Source organism: Triticum urartu, chromosome 1A, assembly GCF_056163025.1.
Source record: "Triticum urartu cultivar PI428250 chromosome 1A, HENAU_Tu73, whole genome shotgun sequence".
NCBI lineage: Eukaryota > Viridiplantae > Streptophyta > Magnoliopsida > Poales > Poaceae > Triticum > Triticum urartu.
The window spans coordinates 335,114,783-335,137,910 of record NC_141873.1 but is presented as its reverse complement, the minus strand read 5'-3'; the positions used below and the strand labels follow the sequence as shown (position 1 = coordinate 335,137,910).

Sequence of the window (23,128 nt, the reverse complement as noted above, 5' to 3'; positions counted from 1 at the left end):
ACAATCCATGAGATCCCAAATCATCGTTGCTCTCTAGAGCTTGTTTTGTCAACTCATGGGATTGTGAGGTTGACAAGTATTCATGGGTACCTACACAAAAGAGACACAAACGAAAGAAATTGTGTGTGTGGTAAATGTACACATCATCCATCATGATGTGTATGTGCACATGAGAGTTAGCACAAGATAATATCGCTCAAAGAAATTTGATGCTTGGTATAAGAACATGTCATCCATCATGAAAGAATAGTTATTGTGTATAACACGATGGGGATGCAAACTGAGCATACAAGTATAAGGATCATGAAATGGATGGGAGTGATCATAATCTCCTAAAATGTATGAGGAAACTATAGGGGTCTCCTCATGTGCAATATTTGAAACATCATACAGAGAAAATGGACAACATCCAAAGCAATGCATATCCGAAGCTAGGTGGTCATGGCATGGCATATGAGATAAATGATGCAAATGGAGCATATCAATATCATCACAAGAAAAACAAATGCCAATAACCATGTGCTTGTCATCTATGCCATATGTGCAAATTGGGTTTATTTTAATGGCATGTCCATAGTCACTAAGATGAGATTGCAAATATGACATATGATTGATCTCATGCATAGCATATGACAAGCCAAGCGGATTGTCAAACATGATGTGACCTAGAGAATTGTCACAAGAAATCCTATGTAACATGACATCACAACTAAGAGACTCCACATGTCAATCATCATACTCATCATAAATGGGTAAATCATCACATGGGGAAGGCGCACTAGCATGAAGCATGGTAATAGGTTGATCAACATCATGCAAGCAATCAATGTCAAGAATGTCCACTAGTGGGACTAGAGCATCACCTTCACCTATGTTACCTTTGTCATTCCACTCGTGTGGTGTAGGTAGAGGTGGGAAAGACCAAATGGTGGTCATCTTCATCTTGATTGAACCATGTGGGGGTGCATCATATTCTACCATGGCCATCGTCTTGTCCAAAGGGAGGACGAAGTCATCGCGAATCGACACGTCATCATAGATGGGACCTAGCACCAAATGAGAAGACACAATAGAGGTAGAGGTCAAGTCGTTAGTGTTGAAAGTGGCCTCACATGACCTATAAACTATCTCACTCTCTCTATGTGGTGGCTCACTCACTCCCTCAACGTAGGTGCACTCAATCTCACGTATGGTGGAGTCACTCATCTCACTCAAGTGGTGGGGGTTGTGGCTCTCGTGACATGGGAATTGTGGCAACACATCATATATGGGGCTAGTGGTGAAGTCACTCTCACTCTCAATATGGTGGCAAACGTCATTCAAGTCATCATACATCGCTGTGGTTGAAGGGAAAATCCCATGCTCAACCATCTCATCGCCGTTGCCGTGGATGAAGGCCGAAGATGGCACATCATCACTCTCGCCTCCTAAGATGGAAGCATCATCCTTTCTCGTCACCATGTCGCTCGCCTCCAAAGCTTGGTCCTTGATGGTCTTCGTAGTCGTAGTCGTCGCCGCACCATCTTGAAAAAGAGTCGAAGTAGACTCGGCATCATCAATGCCACAAAGAGGGGTGGCGGTGAAGTCGAACTTGGGAGCATCGTCTTGGAGCTCGTCGGGCTTGGACATCGTGGTGGTACTAGACTCATGCTCGTTCTCATAGAGCTTGGGGTGGAGAAGCTTTGGCCGTCATGAGTTCTTGTTCTGCCTTGAGAGCACCAATGTAGTTGTCGTCGAGGGACTTGTAGTTCTCGAGGAAGATCGTCTTGAAGATGTCGTTGTGCAATCCCATCAAGAAGTGGAACTTCATCGAAATGGGGTCGTCCACGCCGGCTCGTCGTAAGGCAATCTTCATCTCCTTGAAGTACTCGTCGATGGACTTGGATCCTTGGATAGTGTTCTCCAATTGGCGTTGAAGTTGTTCCGTGTAGGTTCGAGGCACGAAATCTCGTCGCAAAGCTCTCTTCATCTTGGGCCAGCTGTAACACCCACGATGTGGCTATATCTCCCACGTGTCGAAGCACGACTTAGAGGCATAACCGCATTGTAGGCATGTTGCAAGAGGGGTAATCTTTACACATCCCATGTACTGAATAAGATAGAGATAAAGAGTTGGCTTACAATAGCCACTTCACACAATACATAAATATAGCATTACATCATCCAGAATATAATCAAGGTCCGACTATGGAACCAAAATAAAGACAACCACAAATGCATAAGATCCCCGATCGCCCCAACTGGGCTCCACTACTGATCGTCTGGAAAGGAAACATAGTAACGTCCTGAATCCTCGTCGAACTCCCACTTGAGTTTGGTCGCATCCCCTGTACTGGCATCATCGGCACCTGCATTTGGTTTTGGAAGTAATCTGTGAGTCACGGGGACTCAGCAATCTCACACCCTCACGATCAAGACTATTTAAGCTTATGGGTAGGAAAGGTAGTGAGGTGGAGCTGCAGCAAGCACTAGCATATATGGTGGCTACCTTACGCAAATGAGAGCGAGAAGAGAAGCAAAGCACGGTCGAGAAGCTACAAAGATCAAGAAGTGATCCTGAAACTACTTACGTTCAAGCATAACACGAGACCGTGTTCACTTTCCGGACCCCGCCGAGAAGAGACCATCACGGCTACACACGCTGTTGATTCATTTTAATTAAGTTAAGTGTCAGTTTCTCTACAACCAGATATTAAAAAATTCCCATCTGCCCATAACCGCGGGCATGGCTTTCGAAAGTTCAAAACCCTGCAGGGGTGTCCCAACTTAGCCCATCACAAGCTCTCACGGTGAACGAAGGATATTCCTTCTCCCCAGACGACTCGATCAGACTCGGAATCCCGGTTACAAGACATCTTGACAATGGTAAAACAAGACCAGCAAGACCACCCACTATGCCGACAAATCCCGATAGGAGCTGCACATATCTCGTTCTCAGGGCACACCGGATAAGCTAAGCGTACGGGAGCCAACGTAACCCAGGTTGCCAAGGGAAGGCCCCGCACGATGCTCTAGTTTGGACCAACACTCAGAGGAGCATTGGCCCGGGGGTTTAAAATAAAGATGACCGTTGAGTCCGCGGAACCCAGGGGAAAAAGGCTTAGGCGGCAAATGGTAAAACCAAGGTCGGGCCTTGCTGGAGGAGTTTTATTCAAGGCGGACTGTCAAGGGGTTCCCATTATAACCCAACCGCGTAAGGAACGCAAAATCAAGGAACATAACACCGGTATTAAGAAAACTAGGGCGGCAAGAGTGGAACAAAACACCAGGCATAAGGCCGAGCCTTCCACCCTTTACCAAGTATATAGGTGCATTAAATTAAACACGATATAATAATGATATCCCAACAATAATCATGTTCCAACAAGGAACAAACTTAATCTTCACTTGCAACTAGCAACGCTATAGGAGGGGCTGAGCAAAGCGGTAACATAGCCAAACAACGGTTTGCTAGGACAAGGTGGGTTAGAGGATTGACATGGCAATATGAGAGGCATGGTAAAGCATGAGGCAGGTATCACGGCATAGCAAAAGAGCGAGCAACCAGCAAGCAAAGATAGAAGTGATTTCGAGGGTATGGTCATCTTGCCTGCAAAGTACTCCGGGTTGACGTCAGCTTGATCCTCGTAAGCATACTCAATGGGTTCCTCGATCAAGAACTCGTCTCCCGGCTCTACTCAAGGCAAGAAAACAAGAAAAGGAAACCACAATCAACCAAGGTGCAATGCACAAGCAACATGATGCAAAACATGACATGACACGCGGGATGTGATATGCATAGCATATGCGTGCTTCGGAAGGGAAAGATTGAATCAGGCCTCAACTTGGCAAACCAAGTGTTCCGCTGGAAAGATGGGATGATTCCGGTCGAAATCGATATAAAGATCACCGGAATCGGAGACACGGTTTGCAAATGGCAAGCAAAACAAGAATGTCACAATTCTGTGATTTACAGCACGATGCCATCTAAAATGCAACAAGAAACTAAGCTACTGCACTAAAACATAGCAACAAAGCACATGGAAGTGATCTACTCAAGATGCTTGACAAAAGATGAACATTGAGCTATAGCTAAATCACACAATAGCAGGTTCAAACAAGCATGACAAAAGTGCAAAAGATAAAATCATCACAGACTTAGTGAAACTACTAACATGCCAGGAATTAACATCAGGAAGCAATGTTTAGAGCAAGATAACAACATGCTATAGGATCAGATTATAGCAATACAAGGCATGACATGAATATACTCAAAGCATATAACAAAATTCCCTTACCGACCATAAGCCAAAAGGTCATAGAAAATAAGATGGCACCCATGTAAACACAAGTTTCGTTAACAGATTCAGACTTAGCAGAAAACTGGACATGGCAAAACAGAATTATGAAGGCATGTTTGCGAGCTCGATGCACTCAACACAAGGCATTGCATGACAAACTAAGCATACTACCAGCAAGAAGGCATGATCAAGAAGCTAAACATGGCAAGAACAATCTCATAGCATGCATAGATCAACTACAACAACCTTGGCAAAATTGATTAACACGTAAACAATCTGCCAGGAACATTTTATAGCAAAAGTAGAGCAAGAGCGTCATGCTAGGGCACTCCATAAATGCAAACAAGGACATGGATGGATAGAGCATAACCATATGTCGAAATCATCCTTACTGAACATACTCAAAAGAAGCATGGATCACTCTGTAGCAACATGAATACATGGCATAAAAATAACATCAGGGAAATGACTTAGTGAAAATCTAAGTCCCTGAAATCAGCAACATCACAAGAGCTACTTTGCATGCATGTTCTAGTCACCACATTGATCACAAAAATACATGGCATACACTCCTGTAAAGATGGCATGTCATAGCCCAAAACACATGTAGGGCTCATGCCCATATGCAGTACACAATAATCATGGCAAAAATGACATATGCTCAAGATCTGATAAGAAACATGAACTAACATTATGAAGCACTCTTGCAACAGTCATTTGGGCATCAAGATGGACTCAAACAAGCATGATGCAATGGAACAAAATGAAGAGGGCATCCTAACGAACATTTTGATATATGGCACGCTCAAAACGGAGCTACGGTGACAAAGATATGGCATGATGAATAGTGCTAGAAAAATAATGCAAAAATGACTTGGAGAGAAAATCGGGGTCAACCCTAGTGGATCTGGATCTGGGAGCTCGGAGCCCGAGGTTCGCCGGAGAGGAAGCCGCGGTGGCCGGAGTAGAAGGTCGCGGCGTATCCGAGGCAGGGACGTGGCGCGCGGCGGCGGGGAGCTCCGGCGGTGCGAGCGGCGGGCGCGGGCGGCGGCTAGCGGCGTCCTCGGGCGACGGGAGATGGAGGCTTCGGCGGCGGCCGGTGAGGGCGGTTGCGGCGGCGTGGGGATGCCGCGGCGTCACCGGGCGGCGAGGAGGAGGTGTGGGTCGTCGGGCGCAGTGACGACCTCCCGCGGGCGGCGGCGGCGAAGAGGCGGGCCGCGAGGGCCGGCCTCGGGCCCGGGCGGGCCAATGGCACGGGGGTGGCGCGGTGGCCATGTGGCACGAGCGTGTTGGCTGGGGCGTGGCGGCGGACGCGTCCGGCACCGTCCGGACGTGTCCGGCGCGGAGAGAGTGGTGCTAGGGTTTTGGACTGCGCGAAAATTTCGGGAGGGGCACAAATATATAGGTAGAGGGAGCTAGGAGAGTCCAAATGAGGTGCGGTTTTCGGCCACACGATCGTGATCGAACGACCGAGAGGATGGAGGGGGTTTGGATGGGTTTTGGGCCACTTTGGAGGGGTGTTGGGCTGCAACACACACGAGGCCTTTACGGTTCCTCGGTTAACCGTTGGATTATCAAACGAACTCCAAATGGCACGAAACTTGACAGGCGGTCTACCGGTGGTGTGCGAAGGCCGCTTGGCAAATCTTGGTCCACTCCGAGAATGTTTAACACCCTCTCATGAAAAGAGGCAAAAGGGGGCGCCGGAGGACATAGGAGTGCCGGATCGCAAAACGGACAACGGGGAAAAAGCTCGGATGCATGAGACGAACACGTATGCAAATGCGATGTACATGATGACATGATATGAGATGCATGACATGAACAAAATGCAAAATGAAGAAAAAACCCAACCACGAGGGAATATCATAACTTAGAGCCCCAAATGGCAAGAGTCAGAGTACAATTATGGTAAGTTACATCCGTCGCGTTACAACACTCCACGACTACGAAAGGATCTCGTCCCGAGATCTAGGACTAAAAGAACTCCGGATATTCAGAACGGAGGTGGTCCTCGCGTTCCCAGGTGGCTTCTTGGTCGGAATGATGTGACCACTTCACTTTCAGGAATTTGATAAACTTGTTGTGAGTCTTGTGCTCAGTTTCTTCAAGGATAGCAACGGGATGCTCATGATAAGACAGGTCTTCTTGGAGATCAATCTCTTCAAAGTTGATGGTGCGGTCAGGAGTCTTGAAACACTTGCGAAGCTGAGACACGTGAAACACGTCGTGCACGTTTGCAAAGTTAGATGGAAGCTCAAGTTGATAGGCGAGATCGCCTCTTTTGACAATGATCTTGAAAGGACCCACGTATCTAGGGGCAAGCTTCCCTTTGATACCGAAGCGACGAGTAACTTTCATTGGAGAGACGCGGAGGTAGACATGGCCTCCGATCTCGAAAGCCAAGTCATGATGCTTGCTATCATAGTAACTCTTCTGGCACGATTGCGCGGCTTTGAGATTTTCGCGGATGACTTTGCACATTTCTTCAGCCTCTGTGATCAAGTCATTGCCAAGAAGTTGGCGTTCACCAGTCTCTCACCAATTAAGAGGAGTACGACACTTCCTGCTATAGAGAATGTCGAATGGGGCCTTGCCTGAACTCGCTTGGAAGCTGTTGTTGTAGGAGAACTCGGCATATGGAAGACAATCTTCCCACTTCATACCGAAAGAAATGACACAAGCCCTGAGCATATATTCAAGAATTTCATTTACTCGCTTGACTTGTCCACTAGTTTGAGGATGAAAGGCTGTGCTGAACCGAATGTTGGTGCCCATGGCCTTCTGAAAGGAATCCAAGAACTTAGAGGTAAAGATGCTTCCACGATCTAAAGATATAAACTATGGAATTCCATGCAAAGAGACAATCCTGGAGGTATATAGCTCTGCCAACTGAGCTGCTGTGATAGATTCTTTGATAGGAAGAAAATGAGCCACTTTAGTGAGCTTGTCGATGATAACAAAGATAGCATTATTTCCACGTTTGGACTTGGGAAATCCAGTCACGAAGTCCATCTTAATATGGTCAAACTTCCATTCTGGAATGGGAAGAGGTTGGAGGAGACCAGCTGGCCGTTGGTGTTCTGCTTTCACTCTCCTGCAGACATCACATTCATTCACGAACTGAGCAATCTCCTCGCTTCATTCGAGTCCACCAATACGACTGCTTGAGGTCATGGTACATCTTTGTACTTCTAGGATGAATAGATAGGAGTGCACTGTGAGCCTCGTTCATAATGACTTTACGAAGGTCACCTTTAGGAACCACAATTCGATCCTCGAAGAATAGAGTATCTTTGTCATCAAGGCGATACACTTGTACTTGAGTTGGCTCTTGGCAATCCCATTCTTCACCTTCTTCACCACTGCATCAAGAAGTTGTGCCTCACGAATTTGATCTTCCAAAGTGGGAGAGACTTGGAGGTTGGCAAGAAATCCTTGAGGAACAACTTGGAGATTAAGTTTGTGGAAAGCTTCACAAAGTTTCAGTTGGAAGGGCTTGAGAATCAAACTGTTGCAGTAAGCCTTCCCGCTCAAAGCGTCTGCAATTACATTGGCCTTGCCTGGAGTATATTCAATACTCGGATTATACTCTTGAATCATTTCGACCCAACGAGTCTGCCTGAGGTTGAGGTTGGGATGAGTGAAGATGTACTTGAGACTCTTATGATCAGTGAAGATGTCCACTTTCCTTCCCAACAAGAGATGTCTCCATGTTAAAAGAGCATGGACAACTGCCACCAACTCGAGGTCATGAGTGGGTTAGTTCTTTTCGCTGGGCTTCAACTGGCGAGAGGTATAGGCCACACCTTTCTTCTCTTGCATTAACACAGCACCAAGACCTTGTAGGGAAGCATCACAGAAAACCTCGAATGGTTTGGATTAATCAGGAGGAGTCAGAACTGGAGCTGTGACTAACTTCTCTTTGAGGGTGTTGAAAGCCATGTCACATTCAGGCGTCCAGACATACTTCACATGCTTCTGGAGGAGGTTGGAAAGAGGCTTTGCAATCTTAGAAAAATTCTCAACGAATCTTCGACAGTAGCTTGCAAGCCCAAGGAAACTGCGGAGCTGCTTCACATTCTGAGGCGGTTCCCAATTCACAATTGCAGACACCTTCTTAGGATTAACAGCTATGGCCTTGATGGAGATGATATGCCCAAGGTAGAGAACCTCATCGAGCCAAAACTCGCACTTTGAAAACTTCACATAGAACTGATGTTCTCTGAGTTTGTCCAGCACCAATCTCAAATGCTTGGCATGATCCTCTTTGTTCTTGGAAAAGACCAAAATATCATCGAGATACACCAAGACGAAGTCATTTGTGTAGGGGTTGAAGATGAAGTTCATCATGCGAGAGAATGTTGGAGGAACGTTGACAAGGCCGAAAGACATGACAGTGTATTCGTAGGAACCATAGCTTGTTCTGAATGCTGTCTTGGGGATATCTTGTTCACGAATGCGAATCTGATGGTAGCCCATACGGAGGTCAAGCTTGGAAAATACTTGAGAACCCTTGAGTTGTTCGAAAAGCTCATTGAAGTTGGGAAGTGGGTACTTGTTCTTTATGGTCTTCTTGTTCAATGGACGGTAGTCGACACAAAGTTGGTTCGTGCCATCCTTCTTCTTGACAAAAAGAACACCACAACCCCAAGGAGAAGAACTCGGTCGGATCAGACCCATAAGCTCTTGTATATCGAGTTGCTTCTTCAGCTCCTTCAACTCTGCTGGTCCAAGCTAGTAAGGACGTTTGCAAACAGGTTCCGTGCCAGGCTCAAGATCGATGACGAATTCAACTGGCCGGTGAGGAGGCATTCCTGGAAGCTCTTCTGGAAAGATGTCTTGATATTCACAAACGACTGGAATCTGAGAGATGGCATTCAACTCGCCCTTCTCGTTGAGAGAAAACAGTCGAATGGTATCGTCACGAGCTGCATAGATGATCACATCCTCAGACGAGTGTGTCAATTGAATCTGCCTGGCAGCACAATCAAGCTGAGCCTTGTGCTTAGAAAGCCAGTCCATGCCGAGAATTAGATCAATATCTGAGTCACCAAGGACCATTGGAGAAGACAAAAACTTATAGTCACCCATCTTGATAGAAACATTCGGGATCATCGTGGTAGCCCTCAAAGACTTGGCCGGAGAAACCACTCCCATGGGTTTACCCAACATTTCCGAAACGAAGTCATGCTTTGAAACAAATGATCTTGACATGAAACAATGCGATGCACCAGTATCAGAAAGGACTTTTGCAGGAGTAGAGTTAACTGGAAAGTTACCCATGATCACTTCTGAAGAGTCCTCTGCTTGAGCCGCGTTCATCAAGTTGACCTTTGCAAACTTGGGATTATGCTTGACCACTGCATTGCTGGCAGATCACACAGGAGGAGGAGGCGGAAGGCGCCTATGGTTGAAGAATTTGTTCGCATAGTGCCCCTTCTGCTGACACTTGTTGCACGTAACCTCTGAGAGCGGGCGGTGATACGGAGCACTAGACCTTGGAGCATGAGACAGAGTTTTATTCTGATAGCCTGGGTTGGGTGGGTAGGAAGATCCATTGCCACCTTTACTCTTCTGCTGGTAAGGCTGACGGAACGGAGGAGGAGGAGGCAACCAGAACTTTTGCTGCTTAGCTGCCACTTGAGTCGAAGAAGAAGAAGGAGTTGCATCCCTGACTCTCTTCTTAGATGCATCACACTTGAGCTGAGCGGCCTCTTGCTTTAGTGCCATGTTGTAGAAATCATCATACTTGGTCGGCTCAAAAAGAACAAGAGCTAGTTGCAGATCTTCTCTGAGACCACCTCTGAACTAATAAATCATGCTCTTCTCATCAGGGACGTCTTGTTTGGCGAAGCGAGCGAGCCTCTGGAATAGGATGTTGTATTGGTAAACAGACACACTGCCCTGCTTCAGATTGCGGAACTCCTCGCGCTTACTCTCAACAACACTTTGAGGAAAGTGGTGAGCTTTGAAGTCTCGGCGGAAATCATCCCAGGTAATCACACGACCTCCTCTGGAATCTTTGTATTGTTGATACCACTTAGCAACTTGGTCTTTGAGTTGGAACGAAGCAAACTTGACAAAGTCCTCAGGCCTGACGTTGCTACACTCAAAATGTTTGTAGATATCCACAAGCCAATCATTAGCGTCTGTGGCCTCGACACAGTTACTGAAAGACTTCCACTGGTTTGCGAGGAACTGGTTGAGGGTAGCAAACTGAACTTGATTGTTGCCATGGCCTTGATTTCCTTGGTTGCGCTCTTGCAACAGTTGCATAAGCATCTGCATGTTGGTGTTGGTAGCGGCCATGAAAGCTTGCCATGCCTCCAGAGGTGGAGGCGGTGGCGGAGGTTCCGGATTCTGACACGTTGGAGGAGCCATCCTGAAGAGGGTGGCATCCGTTAGCATCTTGAAAGACATATATTCAAGCTGAATCAAAGGATCGAAATTGCAACATATAGCCTTAACATTCGAACAAGGATGAACGAATGAATTCCGAAGTAAATGATCACACTTCCATAAGTTGAGAAGCCACTTAGATAGAGGTAGATGAATAAAACAACAAGGTACGGATATGAACAAATAATTGGTAAGGATTACCCAATCACAAACCAAATATCTGCGGAAGATATACTAGAGCTACATGAATTCCCACCTATGAAACTCCCGAAACTTTCTGGTTATGCAATCAGGTGTTGGGGATACATGGGAAGCATAATATCTCACCCAAAACTAGCAAATCCTACATCCAGCTGTATTCATCCTTCAGCAAATAACCAAGAAACCTTCGGAAATCATTTACCTCAACCTTTGAAAAGCATCTGTTATACGAGTTATGGCAATACTCCCGAACTCCCGCCCTAGTACTGGGTGGCATCGAGGTTATCTCGTCAACAACTGCATAAAGGAGATTTTCGATGTCGGCGAACTTAGGTATTCCAGAACTGCAACGATAAAATTGTGATGACAACACCTCGGAGCTCAACTCCCCGGGACACTGCCACAACCCCTAAATGTCAGGAGGCACCAAGAACAATGATCTCGTCACAATACCATCGGAACGATTCCAAGATACCCGCGTGATCCTAATTTTTTTCATGAAATTTGAGAAGAGAAGAGTCAAAACTCTACATCAGGAAGCCTCACCAGAGCAACGAAGGGACAGAGGAGTAAAAATAATCCTACTCTCCGATATATATAATCCTATATGACTCACAACATTTTTCTAGACTCAACAATGCCAGCGATTCGATCAAGCAGGGGGCTCCTAAGTCGGGGAAGGCTCTGATTACCAACTTGTAACACCCATGATGCGGCTATATCTCCCACGTGTCGGAGCACAACTTAGAGGCATAACCACATTGTAGGCATGTCGCAAGAGGGGTAATCTTTACACATCCCATGTACTGAATAAGATAGAGATAAAGAGTTGTCTTACAATCGCCACTTCACACAATACATAAATATAGCATTACATCATCCAGAATACAATCAAGGTCTGACTACGGAACCAAAATAAAGACAACCCCAAATGCATAAGATCCCCGATCGCCCCAACTGGGCTCCACTACGGATCGTCTGGAAAGGAAACATAGTAACGTCCTGAATCCTCGTTGAACTCCCACTTGAGTTCGGTCGCATCCCCTGTACTGGCATCATCGGCACCTGCATCTGGTTTTGGAAGTAATCTGTGAGTCACGGGGACTCAGCAATCTCACACCCTCGCGATCAAGAGTATTTAAGCTTACGGGTAGGAAAGGTAGTAGGGTGGAGCTGCAGCAAGCACTAGCATATATGGTGGCTACCTTACACAAATGAGAGCGAGAAGAGAATCAAAGCACGGTCGAGAAGCTACAAAGATCAAGAAGTGATCCTGAAACTACTTACGTTCAAGCATAACACGAGACCGTGTTCACTTCCCGGACCCCGCCGAGAAGAGACCATCACGGCTACACATGCTGTTGATTCATTTTAATTAAGTTAAGTGTTAGGTTCTCTACAACCGGATATTAACAAATTCCCATCTGCCCATAACCGCGGACACGGCTTTCGAAACTTCAAAACCCTACAGGGGTGTCCCAACTTAGCCCATCACAAGCTCTCATGGTCAACAAAGGATATTCCTTCTCCCAGGACGACCCGATCAGACTCGGAATCCCGGTTACAAGACATCTCGAGAATGGTAAAACAAGACTAGCAAGACCACCCACTGTGCCGAAAAATCCCGATAGGAGCTGCACATATCTCGTTCTCAGGGCACACCGGATAAGCTAAGCGTACGGGAGCCAAGGTAACCCAAGTTGCCAAGGGACGGCCCCGCACGGTGCTCTAGTTTGGACCAACACTCAGAGGAGCACTGGTCCGGGGGTTTAAAATAATGATGACCCTTGAGTCCGCGGAACCCAAGGGAAAAAGTCTTAGGTGGCAAATGGTAAAACCAAGGTCGGCACTTGTTGGAGGAGTTTTATTCAAGGCGAACTATCAAGGGGTTCCCATTATAACCCAACCGCGTAAGGAACGCAAAATCAAGGAACATAACACCGGTATGATGGAAACTAGGGCGGCAAGAGTGGAACAAAACACCAGGCATAAGGACGAGCCTTCCACCCTTTACCAAGTACATAGGTGCATTAAAGTAAACAAGATATAACAATGATATCCCAATAATAATCATGTTCCAACAAGGAACAAACTCCATCTACACCTGCAACTAGCAACGCTATAAGAGGGGTTGAGCAAAGAGGTAACATAGCCAAACAATGGTTTGCTAGGACAAGGTGGGTTAGAGGTTTGACATGGCAATATGGGAGGCATGGTAAAGCATGTGGTAGGTATCGCAGCATAGCAATAGAGCGAGCAACTAGCAAGCAAAGATAGAAGTGATTTTGAGGGTATGGTCATCTTGCCTGCAAAGTTCTCCGAGTTGACGTAAGCTTGATCCTCGCAAGCGTACTCAACGGGTTCCTCGATCACGAACTCGTCTCTCAGCTCTACCCAAGGCAAGAACACAAGAAAAGAAAACCACAATCAACCATGGTGCAGTGCGCAAGCAACATGATGCAAAACATGACATGACATGCGGGATGTGATATGCAATGCATATGTGTGATTCGGAAGGGAAAGATTGAATCAGGCCTCAACTTGGCAAACCAAGTGTGCCGCTGGAAAGATGGAATGATTCCGGTCGAAATCGATATAAAGATCGCCGGAATCGGAGACACAGTTTGCAAATGGCAAGCAAAACAAGAATGGCACAATTCTGCGATTTCAGGCACGATGCCATCTAAAATGCAACAAGAAACTAAGCTACTGCACTACAACATAGAAACAAAGCACATGGAAGTGATCTACTCAAGATGCTTGACAAAAGATGAACACTGAGCTACAGCTAAATCACAAAATAGCAGGTTGAAACAACCATGGCAAAAGTGCAAAAGATAACAGCACCACAGACTTAGTGAAACTACTAACATGTCAGGAATTAACATCTGGAAGCAATGTTTAGAGCAAGATAAAAACATGCTACGGGATCAGATCATAGAAATACAAGGAATGTAATGAATCTACGCAAAGCATATAACAAAAGTCCCTTACTGACCATAAGCCAAAAGGGCACAGAAAATAAGATGGCACCCATTTAAACATACTCCCTCCTTCCATCTATATAGGGCCTAATGCGTTTTTAAGACATCCTTTGACTATTGACAAGATTAATAATACATGACATGCATAATATGAAAATTATATCATTGAAAACTCCTTTCACATACGAATTTGACAATGTGCTTTGTGTAAGTTGCATGTCATATATTATTGCTCTAACATTTGGTCAAAGTTAGCCTCATAAAACGTATTAGGCCCTATATAGATGGAAGGAGGGAGTAGCAAGTTTCGTTAACAGATTCAGACTTAGCAGAAAACTGGACATGGCAAAACAGAATTATGAAGGCATGTTTGCGAGCTCGATGCACTCAACACAAGGCATTGCATGACAAACTAAGCATACTACCAGCAAGAAGGCATGATCAAGAAGCTAAACATAGCAAGAACAATCTCATAGCATGCATGGATCAACTACAACAACCTTGGCAAAATTGATTAACACGTAAACAATCTTCCAGGAACATTTTATAGCAAAAATAGAGCAAGATTGAGTCATGCTAGGGAACTCCATAAATGCAAACAAGGACATGGATGGATAGAGCATAACCATATGTCCAAATCATCCTTACTGAACATACTCAAAAGAAGCATGGATCACTCGGTAGCAACATGAATACATGGCATAAAAATAACATCAGGGAAATGACTTAGTGAAAATCTAAGTCCCTGAAATCAGCAACATCACAAGAGCTACTTTGCATGCATGTGCTAGTCACCACATTGATCACAAAAAACATGGCATACACCCCTGTAAAGATGGCAAGGCATAGCCCAAAACACATGCAGAGCTCATGCCCATATGCAGCACACAATAATCATGGAAAAATGACAAATGCTCAAGATCTAATAGGAAACATGAACTAACATTATGAAGCACTCTTGTAACAGTCATTTGGGCATCAAGATGTACTCAAACAATCATGATGCAATGGAACAAAACGAAGAGGACATCCGAACGAACATTTTGTTATATGGCACGCTCAAAACGGAGCTACGGTGATAGAGATATGGCATGATGAATAGTGCTAGAAAAATTATGCAAAAACGACTTAGAGAGAAAATCAGGGTCAACCCTAGTGGATCTGGATCTGGGAGCTCGGAGCCCGAGGTTCGCCCGAGAGGAAGCCGCGGTGGCCGGAGTAGAAGGTCGCGGCGGATCCGAGGCAGGGAGGTGGCGCGCGGCGGCGGGGAGCTCCGGTGGCGCGAGCGGCGGGCGCAGACCGCGGGTGGCGGCGTCCTTGGGCGATGGGAGACGGCGGCTTCGGCGGCGGCCGGCGAGGGCGGCTGCGGCGCCACGGGGATGCCGCGGCGTCGCCGGGCGGCGAGGAGGAGGTGCGGGTCGTCGGGCGTGGGGGCGACCTCCCGCGGGCGGCGACAGCGAAGAGGCAGGCCGCGGGTGCCGGCCCCGGGCCCAGGCGGGCCGGTGGCGCGGGGGTGGCGCAGTGGCCACGTGGCACGAGCGGGTTGGCTGGGGCGCGGCGGTGGACGCGTCCGGCACCGTCCGGACGTGTCCGGCGTGGAGAGAGTGGTGCTAGGGTTTTGGACTGCGCGAAAATTTCGGGAGGGGCACAAATATATAGGTAGAGGGAGCTAGGAGAGTCCAAATGAGGTGCGGTTTTCGGCCACGCGATCGTGATCGAATGACCGAGAGGATGGAGGGGGTTTGGATGGGTTTTGGGCCACTTTGGAGGGGTGTTGGGCTCCAACACACACGAGGCCTTTACGGTTCCTTGGTTAACCGTTAGAGTATCAAACGAACTCCAAATGGCACAAAACTTGACAGGCGGTCTACCAGTGGTGTAGAAAGGCCGCTTGGCAAATCTCGGTACACTCCGAGAATGTTTAACACCCGCTCATGAAAAGAGGCAAAAGGGGGCGCCGGAGGACATAGGTGTGCCGAATCGCAAAACGGACAACGGGGAAAAAGCTCGGACGCATGAGACAAACACGTATGAAAATGCGATGTACATGATGACATGATATGAGATTCATGACATGAACAAAATGCAAAACAAAGAAAAAACCCAACCACGAGGGAATATCATAACTTAGAGCCGAAAATGGCAAGAGTCGGCGTACAATTATGGTAAGTTACATCCGGGGCGTTACACTAGCTCATGTCGTAGGTCTCCGAAGGTGCGTGAAGCCACCATGTGGATGCATAGTTGTGGAAGTTCCTTGTGGCGTACTTCACTTGATCTTCGGGAGGAACTTGATGTAGCTTGAGGTAGTCATCCATCTAATGCTCTGACTCGAGATACTCCTCGTGTTCTTGAGTCCCATAGAAAGGAATCACATGGTCGAGGTTGAGGTCATGGTAGCTTGCGGAAGTCGCGGACTTGAGCTTGGGGAGCTTCTCTTGAGGTGCTTGTGGGCGAAGATGTCGTATGTCTGTAGGCGAAGATGCCATGGGAGATGGTGAAGTCATTGAGTGGTTGTTGGTGTTGAGCTCTTGACCTTCACGTCCTTGTTGGTGATGGTGTCGATGCTGATGTGACCTTGCCGGAGATGGTAGCTTGGAAGCATGTGTACTTGAGCGTCTTCTCGAAGATGAGGAAGATCGCTTGATGAGGGTTTTGATCTCCTCCATTTGAGCTTGCGTCTTGGCGTCGGTAGAGTTATTCATGGCATCGAACTCGTCATTGTTGTTGTAGACCGAAGGTGAAATTCCTTGCCTATCCATCACAAGACTCGAGTAGAGGTGAGTAGGAAATGAGATAAACAATACCAAGTAACCTTTTCCCAAAGTTGAGGATGTATTCCGTTTCACTCAATGTGAGATGAAAGAATAGTGGAATTGGTACCGGACTTGTTCACTCACACCTACAAACTAAAGCTTATGGAGTAGCTCGGTGAGGATAGTGGCACAAAAATTTAATGTAAAATGTTAGCAAGAGTCAATAAAGTTTAAAAAGATTCACAAATTCGCAAGTGAAACAAGTAGACCAATAGAAATATGTGGCACACGGAAACACACACACACGGATAGATAAAATAGGGTCGTGCAAACAAGGAATGAGCTCAAAATGTGGAATCCACGGGAAATGTTCTTGTTGCACAACTCTAGAGAGACGCTAGCATGATTGCTCCATAGGCGGATACGACACTTGTGCACAACATATAGGAGACAAAAATGCAACGACTTCTATCCCAAGTATGTTATATATGTATGATGTTCCGGTGGTATGATCCAAGATGATCGGATATGAAAATCTTATATGCAATGTGGTATGATGCTATGGCACTTGCTTATAAGCTCTTTGTTCACTCTTTTTCTTTTGCTTAAAAGCTTTATTCTTTTTTTGTATGGCCACAATGCAAAATGCACAAACTAAGATAGCAATTGGGTATATACGGGAACAAACTTGAGGCACACGAGATGACATGATACCGATATGGTATGGTATGTATGCAATGTATGGTGTATATCACTAATGTGCACAAGTAACATTGCCGGCAATACTCAAATGGCTAGTCTCGATAGGCAAGTAACGCAAAATGGACTAGGGGTTATCAATGCAATGGCAAGGGAATATACAATGGACAGATACCACGATACCAAGATGATATGGAGGTTACTGTCCTTGGCGATGATGAGTGGCGGTGATCTTGATGGAGATACCAAGATGATGGAGACTCCTCCCTAAGTAGCCAAAACACCTTAGGAAACAGAAAAACCGTGAACTCAAAATCTCAAGTGTCAAATGTCAAATGGTGGTAGTGGGAATGCGGCGGTGGTTGCAGAAGCTCAAGGGAATTGCGGAAATGCAATGATGGGTTGTGGAGTACGCAATGCGGAAATGGAGGGTAAGGTGGTGGACTATACATGGTGTCAGAGTTGGAAGCACGGTCCCTAAGTAGCCGAAACACCTTAGGAGACACAACTCACAACACAAACAAAATTGGGTTAAATCAAGGTGGCGAAAGTGTGAGGTGGGCAAAACTATGCGGAAGTTATGGTGGTGATGGTGGTTGATGAAGAAGCAACCGTCCCTATGTAGCCTAGACACCTTATAAGACTCGAATCACTCCTCAAGCAACCACTAATGCGATGGGGAACAAAAATGGTTAGGTTGCGGAAGTCGGTGGTGGTGTAGCGGATCATGTGGTGGAAGCCCTAGTCAAAGATGCCAAAGTTTCAAAAATTTGATGAAGTCAAATAATGTTGGTGGTATTTTTGTGGGAAGGGGGATGTCAAGAGCTTCAAAACGAGCTAAAGAACGTCAAAATCGGAGTTCGAATGAATTAGTTACGGCCGAAACAAGAATCAGCCGAAATCTGAAACTACAAGTTACGGACGTCCGTAAAAGGACGGATGTCCGGGGGCCGGACGTCCGGGCGGGCTCGGAAATCCATAAATTTGGCTCGGATTAGGGGTTCCGGATGTCCGGAAAAGGTCGGATGTCCGGTCGTTCCAGGGGCTCCGGACGTCCGTAAAATGTCGGTCGTCCGGTGGGTCAGGGTCAACGCGGGATGCGAGATCCGGGGCGCGATTTTGGGCGGAATTTGGAGATTTTGGGGTCAAAATTGATTAGATTTCGTGGGTGAAAGATGGGGAAACTTGGGGAGATGGTAGATCCACTTGAAACCAAGCAAATCCATGGATAAAAATCAACAAAACATCATCAAACCAACAAATCAGAAAAAAAATTGGGGCTATTTTTGTGGGGAATTTTCGAATTAGGGATAAAAACAACAAAAACTAGGCTAGAAACTATCATGATCAACGTGGCTCTAGATACCAAGATGATGTAGGGTGGAACCCTATTCGGCCGATCTTTCACGAAAGGAGCGGGATCCCTCGAAGAACATGAAGAACACGGGGAAGAACGGAGAGAAAACACAAGGGGAAACACTCAAGAACAAGTCCAATCACACATGCACTAGACAATCAAACACACAAGATTCACAAGGGACATGAACAACAAAGGGAAAGATACGAGGTAAAGTTCATCTCCGTGAGGAGGTCTTGAATCCACGAGGGGATCTTCCCATGAAGGGGTCTTGAATCCAAGGTGGATCTTCTTCGAAGAGGGGCCGCGGTCTCTCTCTTGGAGTAGATCCGTAATGGATGAGCAAAGCTCTATCTCTAAATGAGCTACTACTTTGCTAACCCTAGAAAGCAGGTGGGGGTGGTCTATTTATAGTCTAAGCCATGAAGGGGTAAGTGGGAGAGAGATACAAGGCCAAAGGCCCGGCTGCGCACAGGCAGGTACCGGACTACCGGTGGGGGTCGGACGTCCGGTGGCTCAGGGCGGTCCGGACGTCTGGCACGCGTTGGACGTCCGCTGATTCTTCTCGGGACAGGTGGCGCCGGACGTCCGGTTGGCGTCGGTTGTCCCACGTTTTGCTTCATGGTCGGTGGCACCGGATTTTCGGTAAGCGTCGGATGTCCGATGCCTGGGACTTGTCGGACATCCGATGTTCGTCGGTCGTCCTGCGGCTGTAGAGGGTCGGACGTCCGGTGGCTTCCAGTCGCCCGGTCGCTGTAGACTCTGCAACTCCTTCTTCTTCCATCTTCTCTTCCATGCTTCCCTCGCGGATGGTGTAGATGTTCCTTGGCACTTGCACTCCTCCTCGTCATCCGTGAAGTTCCGACAATACCTATGCATGCACACGAGAGGGGTGTCAAGTACTATACCATCCTCGAAGGGGTCAAGTGAGCACGTGTAAAGGAGATGATTCACCTTTGCGTATGTGAAGTAGATGTCGCACGTGTCACTTGCCAAACGGACTCTTGACATGGTGATGCCCGTAGGATGCTCCGCATCACAAGACTTCTCCCATGTCCTCAGGAACAAATGTAACTACACACAAAGCATATTCATGTTCATAATCATAGGGGTATTAATATGCATAATGGATCTGAACATATAATCTTCCACCGAGTAAACCAATTAGCATCAACTACAAGGAGTAATCAACACTACTAGCAACCCACAGGTACCAATCTGAGGTTTGGATACAAAGATTGGATACAAGAGATGAACTAGGGTTTGAGATGAGGTGGTGCTGGTGAAGATGTTGATGGAGATTGATCCCCTCCCGATGAGAGAATCGTTGGTAATGACGATGGTGATGATTTCCCCCTCCTAGAGGGAAGTTTCCCTGGCAGAACAGCTCCGCCGGAGCCCTAGATTGGTTCCGCCAAGGTTCCGCCTCGTGGCGGCGGAGTTTCGTCCCGTAAGCTTGCTTATGATTTTTTCTCGGACGAAAGTCCTCATATAGCAGAAGATGGGCATCGGAGGGCCACCAGGGGGCCCACGAGGCAGGGGGCGCGCCCCCACCCTCGTGGCTGGTAGGTGGCCCCACTCTGGTACTTCTTGCGCTCAGTCTTTTATATATATTCTGGAAATAACTTCCGTGAAGTTTCAGGACTTTTGGAGCTGTGCAGAATAGGTCTCTAATATTTGCTCTTTTTCCAGCCCAGAATCCCAGCTGCCCGCATTCCCCCTCTTCATGTAAACCTTGTAAAATAAGAGATAATAGGCATAAGTATTGTGACATAATGTGTAATAACAACCCATAATGCAATAAATATCGATATAGAAGCATGATGCAAAATGGACGTATCACCGCATGAATTTCGACCCCTAAACAATATACGTCATGGGAATATTAAAATTAAAACATGCGAAACATAACTGTCATAAGATACAATTTCATCATCACGAATTTGAAATAAAAACATGCAAAGTTCACCCAAAAGGCATCACTTCAAACAGAATGTTGGATCCAAAATCACCACAAACATAGCATGTATATGTTGTGAATCAAGCCAACCCATGGCATGGACCACGACCCCGTTGAGCACTACCACTCAAACGAGGTCCTCGATGAAGAATCAACTCGATCATCCACTCGGTCACCATCACCACCGCCATCCTCTCGGCCACCACCATCAACACCACCACCCCCTAGGCCACCACCATGAACACCATCACCGCCACAGCCCCTAGGCCACCACCATCAACACCATCACCGCCACCACCCCTTTGGCCACCGCCATCACCACCACCATCCTCTCGGCCACCACCATCAACGCCACCACCCCTAGGCCACCACCAACATTCCAAAAAGAGGCTTCCAAGATATCTCCACGAGTGAGCTCCCAAGACTTTCTTGTAGTTTCATCCATTGTATTTGGATTCATGAACATGATAGCATGTTCCTCGGTCTTCTTGGCATCATGAATCCTATCCTCCTCAAGTGCAAGCCTACGCTCCTCTGCCTTCAACTTTCTCTCTTCGAACACCAACTTGGTCTTCCATTTCTCATCCTCCCACACCTTGAGCTCATTCCACATCGCCGTCTTATCTTCTTGACGCTTGTCTGACAACACCTTCTTGGTCTCAATCATTGCCACAAGTTCTTCTTTGTAAGTGTCACCGAATGCATTTCTCTTTGTTTCTTTTGCAATCTTGTTTCCTTCCTGTCGTGGAATTGTCACGGCAGATGTCCTAGAGCAAGGACTTAGTCGTAGGGCCATCGCACTAGGAAGCTTAAAGGGGTTAATCGGGACAAAGGACACGAGAGGGTTTTATACTAGTTCGGCCCCTTACGATGAAGGTAAAATCCTACGTCTAGTTGAGATTGGTATTGCTGGGGTTTCGAGCACCAAGAGGCTCAACTCGCCGGCTTGGTTATCGATTTGTTGTTTCTTGCCCTAAGCCGCCACCGGGTCGTCCCCTTATATACATGGGTTGACACCTAGTGGCCTATAGAGTCCCGGCCGGCTCATAGTCGTGTCCGGCTCGGTGACTTCCTTTACATGCCTTTCTTTACTAGTCTTTCCTTACATACGGCGGTTCACAATATCAGGCCTTAAACCGCCTTCAGGCCTTGGGCCTTCTATAAGATTTAATAAACTATAATGGTGAATGTTTACTGGGCTTCTTGTGTAACGCGCCATTGGGGCTGACCCGGCCCCTCCTGGGCGGGTCATAACTGATAGTAATATCCCCAACATTAGGCCCCAGGTTGACTTTGAACTTCGTTCTTTATCAATCTTCAATACTTAGACAAAAATCCATCTTCTTATCTTCGCTGAAATTTTCTTGTAACCCACCGTGACATCATCTCTTGAAAATGCAAAAAACTTTCATGACGTTTTCTTCCAACGGATCTTTTATCTTTAATGTTTCCCAAGAATCAAGGTGCCTGTATAACTGGATAACCATTATTCGGTTCTCCCTTGATTTTCATGCCTGTCTATTCGCATCTTTTCCTTATAAATAGGCACGCCTCTGCCTTCTCATTCTCCTCTCTCGCTCCGTCTTCTTCCTCTCGCAAACCCCCTGCTGCTTGAGTTCTACCGCCGCCGCGCCTCATCTCCGTCTCCGTCGACTTTGGCCGCTGCATCAACCTGAACCGATCTAGAGAAACCGCGGCGACCTCCGCAGTATACCTACAACCATAAGTTTTCTTTCCTTCGTTTCTCATATCTGCATTAGGGTTTCCAAGCTCCTGCATGTTCTTCATAGTTCATCATATTTCATTGTAGTTCTTCCACCGCCAGCCTTTTCGGATCAAAAAGTTATATATGTGCTCGCGCGGTAGTGTCTTTGTACCTCTTCTTGATCCCCAGATCCCTTTCTCTAATTAAAAAGGCTGCTTCAGAACTTACCGACTCCTCTGTACTGAACTTTTTAGGTCTAGAATTGTTTTCATTTTGAGCAACCATTTGATTTGGAATAATACCAAGCAATGTAGGAAACTTGTTTGTCTCAATACTTAGCTGAATTTGCCTTCTTCAAATATCTGTAGTCATGGCGGCTTATCATGCCGGCTTAATTTTCCTTATATGTCATTAGCCCTTAACTAAGCCACCATTAGTTGTTTTGCATCTTCATCACTTAACTGTCAGTCTCACCATTAAACTGAACCGGCATGTTGCTTTTCTTTTCAGTTCCTTGCACATCATGCCGTCAAAAACACCAACCATATGTAACTGGGTTCCCTCAACCATAACTGAGGAACGTTTGAAAGAGTTCTTCACCATAGGATTTCTGCCAGCGAAAACCATCATGTCTTACCGTGCCCCTGACCTGGAAGAAGAACGGCCCAATTTGAGAGACAGTGAGGTGATCGTTTTTACTGACCACATGAACCGTGGCTTCTCACCGCCCGGCTCAAAGTTCTTCAGAGAGGTCCTCCACTTTTTTCAAGCTCCACCCTCAAGA

General features: G+C 46.7%; 1 pseudogene; it reads right to left on the bottom strand.

Annotated features, from left to right (window-relative positions):
• Nucleotides 1-23,128, bottom strand: part of LOC125532857 (uncharacterized) — a 66,511-nt pseudogene that overhangs the window by 14,536 nt on the left and 28,847 nt on the right.